We start from the raw sequence: 7988 nt of genomic DNA on the forward strand, positions 1-7988 counted from the left end.
CGCGTACGCCCAGGAAGGGCCCTTGAAGTTGGCGCTTAACGCTCTTAGGCCGTGAAAAGCTAAATACCAAGGTTAACAAAAGCGCACCAGATGTCGGTATTCCACCACACGTCACCTCACCGCAAATTTTTTTTTTACGCCAGCCTCACGAACACCGAAGATATCGGCGATTAAAAATGATGTTTCTCCTTTCCCCTCTTATCTCCTCTCAACTCATCGCCGCCGAAACTCCATAAAAAAAAAAAAAAACGGCGGGACTATGCCCTGCTGGCCAAACGTCACGTCTGTCGGCTCCACTGATCTCCACAGGGGGCTGGATGCGGCATCGGGTGCCCGAAAGTGAAGCCACCGGAAATTGGACAGCATGTGCCGAAAGTCAGCCTTTGGCAGTGCACAAAATCGGACCTCAGCACGGTTTTTCAGTTTCAGTTTTCGTTTTCCACTTAGCATTTCGTCTTTTTGCGATTATTGTCTTTTTCCACTACAATGCCTACCTGTTGCGCCGTCAACTGCATCAGGGGACCAGCAAAGTCTTCGGTAAAGACGTTTCAAAAATTAGGGTCCAATGCATCGCAACGGGACGAAACTAGCAGAGGACAGGACGTCACTCGTGCCTCGCCTGCTCAGCTGTGTGTCTTCCCGTTGCGCTAGCGTTGCCAACTCTGCTTTTTGCTGTGATGCACGTTGTCGCGCTCTAAGCCCAAGTTATGCCATCAATGGGGATAAATTTAAGAAAGAATAGGTGGAAACCTTCATAGGCAGCCGACTGTGCGGTGACCATTTTAATAATAATAATAATAATTGGTTTTTGGGGAAAGGAAATGTCGCAGTATTTGTCTCATATATTGTTGGACACCTGAACCGCGCCGTAAGGGAAGGGATAAAGGAGAGAGTGAAAGAAGAAAGGAAGAGGTGCCGTAGTGGAGGGCTCCGGAAAAATTTCGACCACCTGGGGATCTTTAACATGCACTGACATCGCACAGCACACGGGCGCCTTAGCGTTTCGCCTCCATCGAAACGCAGCCGCCGCAGTCGGGTTCGAACCCGGGAACTCCGGATCAGTAGCCGAGCGCCCTAACCACTGAGCCACCGCGGCGGGTGCAGTGACCATTTTACCAAATTATGTTTAGACCGAACCGGAGTGGGGGCGAGGACACAATCTTGTGGGGTGCCGTCGGTGTTCTGTTGGTACACATTAGCGCGTCCAAAAGGTATATGGTACTACTTTTTCGACGGAGCTAGTGTATCAAGTACTGTTTCGTACTGTAGCAAATTAGGCCTGAATGGGCTGTTATTCTTGATGCTTGGTGCAGTTGACTTCTAACAGCTAGCGCTTAATTGTCACATGCGCTGCAGCACTCGTCTTTTTCGTCAGTCGTTTCTCTCGCGCTGTGTGGAGGAAACATGGCTATTGAGTTAGATTAAAAGCACGTCTGGAAGGTAAATGATACCCTAAAGCGATCAGCTGCCGTCGATGAGAAGAGACATCTTCCGCCACCAAACCGAAACTGAGACAGCGGCAGTTCGAGTGTCAGGATTGCCGCCCCATTGCCTTTTCTTTGGTACACGAAAATTTGTTTTTAAGATGGCCTAGACTGATCTTCATTTTACTACTTACCCTAAGTACGCTCGTAAGACAAGAGCCAGATCAGAAAATAGTGTTTAATGCACGTATCCATTTGCCGTGGCATGGTGGGACCTGCATGGCTGTTTTCTTCGGTTTCTCTGAAATTACAATGTTTCCTAAGCAATGCACACATTTCTCTCGTTGAGCTTATTCCTTTGATATTACAGCAGACGTTACACAAAAAATAACGCGAAAAACTGAGACCGGAAGGGCGAAAGACGCGACTTTTTGCATTGAGATACACAGCAGACAACGAACTTCCGGGACATGCCCCCGAACTTCCGGTGGCTTCACTTGCGCCTACTTCGGAAAGCGGGAATGGCAGTGACTGCTGCAACCAGGTCGAAATAACGCAAGCGTTATTTCAACCCATGACGTTGCATCTCGTTTCAAGGAAAGTCGTCACGTCCGGCAGTTTTTTTTTTGCCGTTTGAGCCATGTTTGAGCCGAGCCGAGCATTGCTTTCAGTAACAATATGGCCGGTCGGCGGAAAGAGAGCGCGATCCTGTTCCACATGAGTAATTTGTTCTTTCTAGCTTTTGGTATGCACACACTGAGTGATTGCCTGTTATCTGACACTCGGCATTCCGTTGTCAACTTCCTTGCGGCCGAATATTTTGTGTCAGCAGATAACCCAGGACTAGCACTGAGCCCCTTGCCCGGCAGTGGACCCGAAAGGCCCGGAGGGAAAGACTCCTCTGCTTTATCGTAAGTACTGCTCAAAAGCTCTGTGTAGGTCTACAGAAAAGAACTTGAACTGAGCGTGCTTTTGACAACACTCCATTTGAACCACGACCGGCTTTGATACTAATAAATACTAATAAAGCCGGTTGTGAGTTGAACAAACCGTTTGTGCGATTAGTTTTATACGCAGTCCGATTTTTTGTGGCCACGCGGCTGGGAAAGACTGTAGAGTGTTACCTTAATTGCACTTTACAATTGTGTGCGGCTGTTACAATTCGCTTTCTAAAACAAGGGAAAAAATTGCGGCGAGATAAGCGATTACACTTTGGTGTCTGCAGAGCGAAGCATGTTGTTCTTTTAAATTCATATCTATTTCAGAAAACAGCACTTGAGAAACTGGCAGGCAGTTTTATGGTATGCAAGGGCCTTCCCAATTCAAGCTTCGAGTCCGGCGTTTGCTTGCTGGCGCAGAGGATGAACAAATGGGACCTTAAAATGCTGAGGCAGCAAAGGCTTTAAGGTGCCACAAGGTGAGCCCTTCACCTTCTGTGAGAATTTTAAAATGAGTGCGTTTACAGCTGATGCTGTAAAGAGGCATTAAATAGATGAACATTGTGGACAATGTGCTTGATGTCCTTTCACTGTTTGGCAGCTTGTGAGGTGCATAAAGCTCACAAGACACTGTTGCAATGTGTGACAGTTCATTGTGGTGATATTAGATGAAGACATAGTACAGCACAACTGGACAGAGAAAAGGAGCACACAGCATAGGCGCTTGTCGTGTGTGCTCCTTTTGTTTGTCCCATTGTGCTGCGCTATGTCTTCTAATATGCTATACCAACAAGCCCAAACTACCCCTTTAAGATTGTGGTCATGATAAGTTTCTTTGATTTGACTGCACTCTCTGCATTACTTCTGTGAAGTTCCGCGGTGGTGCCGGCAACCTGCAGCGTCAGTTCAGACAGTTCAAATGCAGCTTGGCACTGGCCGCTTCCAAAACGAATGGTCGAGTGCAGGCCTGATTGTCTGATAGCCTTGCTGTCGTCGCGAAATTGCAGCCAAGTGCATGCCGCCGACACCAATGACCACCAAAATCCTGAAACACTTGGAAGAATTTTCAAGCAGCAAATCGCAAAGAAGTCTTACCATGAACCTGCTCTCAGAAATCGTCATTTCAAGGAGAAAAAAAAATCTTTTGCATGTATACACACAGGCGACTTACGAATTAGCGCTCAAATGCTGCCCATTCGACTCGACTTGACCGCTTAGGTTTTCATTATGACGCCTCAGTCACTCACCTCCTCCATGTGTAGGTCAAAGAAGCAGAGAAGCTATGGCACGTGTTATTTAATGAAATGATGACAGTTATTTGCTGAAAGGTTATGGTTTATGGGGGTTTAACATCCCAAAGCGACTCAGGCTATGAGGGACGCCGTAGTGAAGGGCTCCGAAACCTTTGACCACTTGGTGTTCTTTAAGGTAGCATAGACACCTAACTTTTGGGTGCGTGATTTCTTCTTTTGAATGTAATGACGCCACTACGGTGGCTCAGTGGTTATGGGGCTCGGCTGCTGACCCGAAGGACATGGGTTCGATCACGGCCGCGGGGGTCGAAATTTGATGGAGGCAAAATTCTAGAGGCCCGTGTACTGTGCGATGTCAGTGCACGTTAGAGTACCCCAGGTGGTTGAAATTTCCGGAGCCCTTCACTACAGTGTTCCTCATAGCCTGAGTCACTTTTGGACATTAAACCCCCATAAACCAAACCAATCTTTTTTGTAATGAGGTGTAAGGCATTATTACTCACGGATTACCACGTGGTATGCTTCTACGGCTTCTAAATAATTTATAACTGAATTTATTTCTCGTGCTGTTTCAGTTTGAACAGCTGAACAATGACTATGACCTCAAAGAGAGGTTATAGGTCATGTGAGGCATGAAAAACTGCAATATAATTGATGCTTCTACATTTGTTGTCGTTCCTGCTCTTGAGGAAGGCTGGCTTCAGCACTCCAGCAAATTAAAACGATAAAGCAGCAATTACATCGCACTTTTTCTATGCCTTTAATGACATAAAACCTCTCTTGGACGTCACAACTCCCATTCGGCTGTTGAAACCGAAACGGCATGAGAGAAAAATACGATTATAAATTATTTAGCGGTCATAGGCGAATACCACATGGTGATTCATGCATTGTAGTGTCTTCCGCATCATTATAAAGCAGAAAATAGGCGACCAAAATTAGGTCTCTATGCTCCCTTAACGTGCACTGACATCGCACAGTTCACGGGCCCCAGAATTTTGTCTCCATCAAAATTCTAGAGGCCCGTGTACTGTGATGTTAGTGTATGGTAAAGAACCCCAGGTGTCGAAATTTCCAGAGCTTTTCACTACGGCGTCCCTCATAGCCTGAGTCACTTTGGGACGTTAAACCCCCATAAACCATAAACCTTTCAACAAAGAACTGTCATCATTTCTTTAAATAACTAGTGCCATAACTTCTCCGCTTCTTCGACCTACACATGTTATCCGACCTACACATGTTATCCGCAACTGCGCTTCCATTTCGGCGAGTGCAAGCCAGCCTAGAACTCGTGCTGCACTTTTTGAACTTGTGCAGAAAGTGCAGCCAAATGGAAGAGACCCTATGATTATGTGGCTATTTCCTTTGCATTGGGTGAGCGACAATTTTTTGTCCTAGCCATTAGATAGAAGGAAGAAACAAAAATGAAACGTGGAAACATTCACTATTAAGACAACAGCTTTCACCTGCAGACCCTAAATGAAAAAAGCCTGCCTGTATAGTGAACAAAGAAACTAGGCTGTGACGGATCTAGCAAATTACAATGTTGAAAGTGGGCCTCCTGCTGTGAAACTGGCAACGTTTGTGCCCCTAGAGGCAAGCAGTAGTGAGAGGCGAGAAGCCACAGACGAATGTAGGTAGGACAGGTAGATGAACGAGGAAGTAGTTCCCATAATTGAAGAATACATCGAAAGACAAGGACGATACATGTTTATGTTCTTCCTTCTATGTTTGTCGTTTTGTTTTCACAATTTAGGAGTAGATGTTTGTTGTAGTTTTACTTTTTGAGGAAAATCGGAGGGGGTTGTTCTTCATCTTGAGACATGCAGCACAAACGACAGCACAGGAGTGACTCACACAACATTAGTGCTTGCGTTTTGTTCCTGCTGTTCTGTGTACTTGCACCCCTTGGCCCCAAATGAGGCATTGACATCATCTTACGTGGTGCTATGCTAGTAAAGGATGTGTGGTGCATGCCTATGGGTGTTTGGCATTCAGATTAAAGCACTAAAACAGACTTCTAGTGCAGTAGGAATTATGGGAGCAAAATAACCTCAAGGATGTAGATGAATAGTTTAGCTCTTCAGTTTGCCTTTTCTGAAAACTTCTGTGGTAGGAGGTTTAATATATGTCAGCACATCCCTCATGTAATACTCCCGCTGGGCCTTTGAGGTACAAATAAATAAAAAAGTAGTGCCCTTTCAAACAGTATAATTTGCAACTTTGGTGCAAGATTTTCGGTGGCCCCTTCAGGGAGTGTTTGCCCAGAGCTTGTAGTGGTTGCTTAATGACACTTGGTTCCAAGAACCAGACAGTTAACCAATTGCCCTTGTGCCCCTTGATGAGAAAATCTGAGAGGTCAAAATGGCAATTTACCATAGCTGTGAACAGTAATGAGCTGGATGTATTGCCGAAGAGAACCGAGGTCATCTAGTTGACAGTGGTAAGAATTTTGGGTTGGTTAGAGCATAGATGGCTTAACATCATCTTACATATTTTAATAGATGTGGCATTAGGCATGTGTAATTATAAATTTGTTTCGATGTGTGTGGCTGGTGAGCTGTCAGCTCGGGCATGACAAAGTTGTAAGCTCAACCAGAAGTACCTGTGCTGTTTGAGCTCAGGGCAAGAGCTTTGAGCGAGGGCACTGCACTATGTCCTTGTTTTATATTTGGCTTTCTTGGTGCTCTAACTTCCCCCTTTCTCCACCTCTGTTAGGAATGTCGCAATGGGGCCCAGCGAAAGTGGTGTGGCGTAATTAGAGCAGTGGCAAGGCCATAAGGTCCATCCGAACAGCACTGCGTAAGTCTTGTTTGCTGGATTGGCCCCGCAGTCAGAACTGAGGTGAGTTATGAGTGGGCCACTGTGAGAAAGACAGTAGAGCAACGGAAAGCATGCCACCAATGATGGAGAGCTATAGTTTGGAGGCAACCTTTGATGCCTTTGTTGCCATTGTGGTCAAAGTTATCTGTGAAACCATCAAGTGCAGTTCCTGTTCTGAACACATCGCATAGCAATAGATCATAACTTCACTTTTATAGTTGGCTCATGGGTCTTACAGCAGGTGTATGAATCGGTTTAGATGTCACATTAAGGGCGCGATCACACTTATACAAAAATCCGGCGAGCGAATCCGCTTCGCTCGCCGGGAAAACTAGGAGCTGTTCCCATCTGTTGATGCCCGGGCGAGGCGGAAGCGCCACGCCGCTGCCGTTTCTCGCTTTTCCACACACTTCCCGGCCACCACGTCACCGCTCGCGGCGTACACAGATATGGTTAGGAAAGAGCATAAATCGATGCTCTCTGTGTGCCATAACCGTATGCACGCTTACGTACGTAAACACAGGCACATTGCCATTTTTAGTTCAGCGTATGCAAACAGACTCGCAAAGTAACGCCCAGCCTAGTGGCGCCATCTGCTTAGGACGGTACTTGTACTGTCAACAAAACCGGTGCTCCTCTTAAGCCTAGTAGCGGCAGAATTGTCGTTTAAATAAAAAATAAAGCAAATTTATCAGTTATAATTTTGCTTATAGGTGATGTGAGACGAAGCGATGTACCGGTGTCTGATTTATGGCCAGTGAACGCGCTCAAAAAGGCCGCAACAATGACGGATTCATTCCGAGGCGAGGGGTCCTGCGTCGAAGGGCGTCGTCATGTTTCTCCGCGGTGGCGGTGAACATGAAAAATTTTCGTCCAGCCCGATCGCCCTAGGCGCGCCGCTTTCCGCCTCGCTCGTCATCAAAAGCGGCCGAATCTGCTTCGCTCGCCGGATTTTTGGACAAGTGTGAACGGGCCCTAAGGCACATCAAGTTCAGCAGCCTTAGTACTCATAGGTACAGTAGAACCTCGTTAAGGCGTACCTCGTGGCACTGCAGAAAAACTATGTGCAAAGCGGCAATATTGTCACGAAAATGACGAAGCTGGCAGTGGTGCGGGAACGGAAAGGTCGCGTTATAGCGAGCGGCCTTTGAAATCATCTCACTGCCATCATTAATCGCCGCTTATTATTTGGCTGGTCGCCGCGTAACATTAGGTGTGAGATGCGGGGTATCATCTCCATCCTGCAGTGTCTGCAGTGACTGCAGTGTCTAATACATCATCAATCATGAAAAAAAAATGAGTTTCCACAATGCCTCCTCTGCAACAACATACCTCCTGTAATTCTATAAACAGGAGTTATTTAGGTATACCTGCTCTATTCTGAGGCCTGGAGTGGGAACAGTGGGGGTAAGAGTTAATGGTGAACACCTTAGTAATCTGCGATTCGCAGGTGATATCGCTAAGTTGCTCATGAGATGAACTGCAATGCAAGATCAGTGAGCAGAACGGTGGGTCTAATAAAGAAATAAAGGAGTATAGACACTTAACTT

General features: G+C 46.3%; 1 long non-coding RNA gene across 1 annotated transcript; it reads left to right on the plus strand.

The window, feature by feature from the left end:
• Positions 1 to 2158: 2158 nt before the first annotated feature.
• Positions 2159 to 6401, plus strand: LOC144096966 (uncharacterized). Its single transcript, XR_013306880.1, has 3 exons — positions 2159 to 2335; positions 2690 to 2841; positions 6334 to 6401. It is a non-coding gene; the product is annotated as an uncharacterized LOC144096966 (long non-coding RNA).
• Positions 6402 to 7988: the final 1587 nt, after the last annotated feature.

Source organism: Amblyomma americanum, chromosome 1 (genome assembly GCF_052857255.1).
Source record: "Amblyomma americanum isolate KBUSLIRL-KWMA chromosome 1, ASM5285725v1, whole genome shotgun sequence".
In the NCBI taxonomy this organism is placed as follows: domain Eukaryota; kingdom Metazoa; phylum Arthropoda; class Arachnida; order Ixodida; family Ixodidae; genus Amblyomma; species Amblyomma americanum.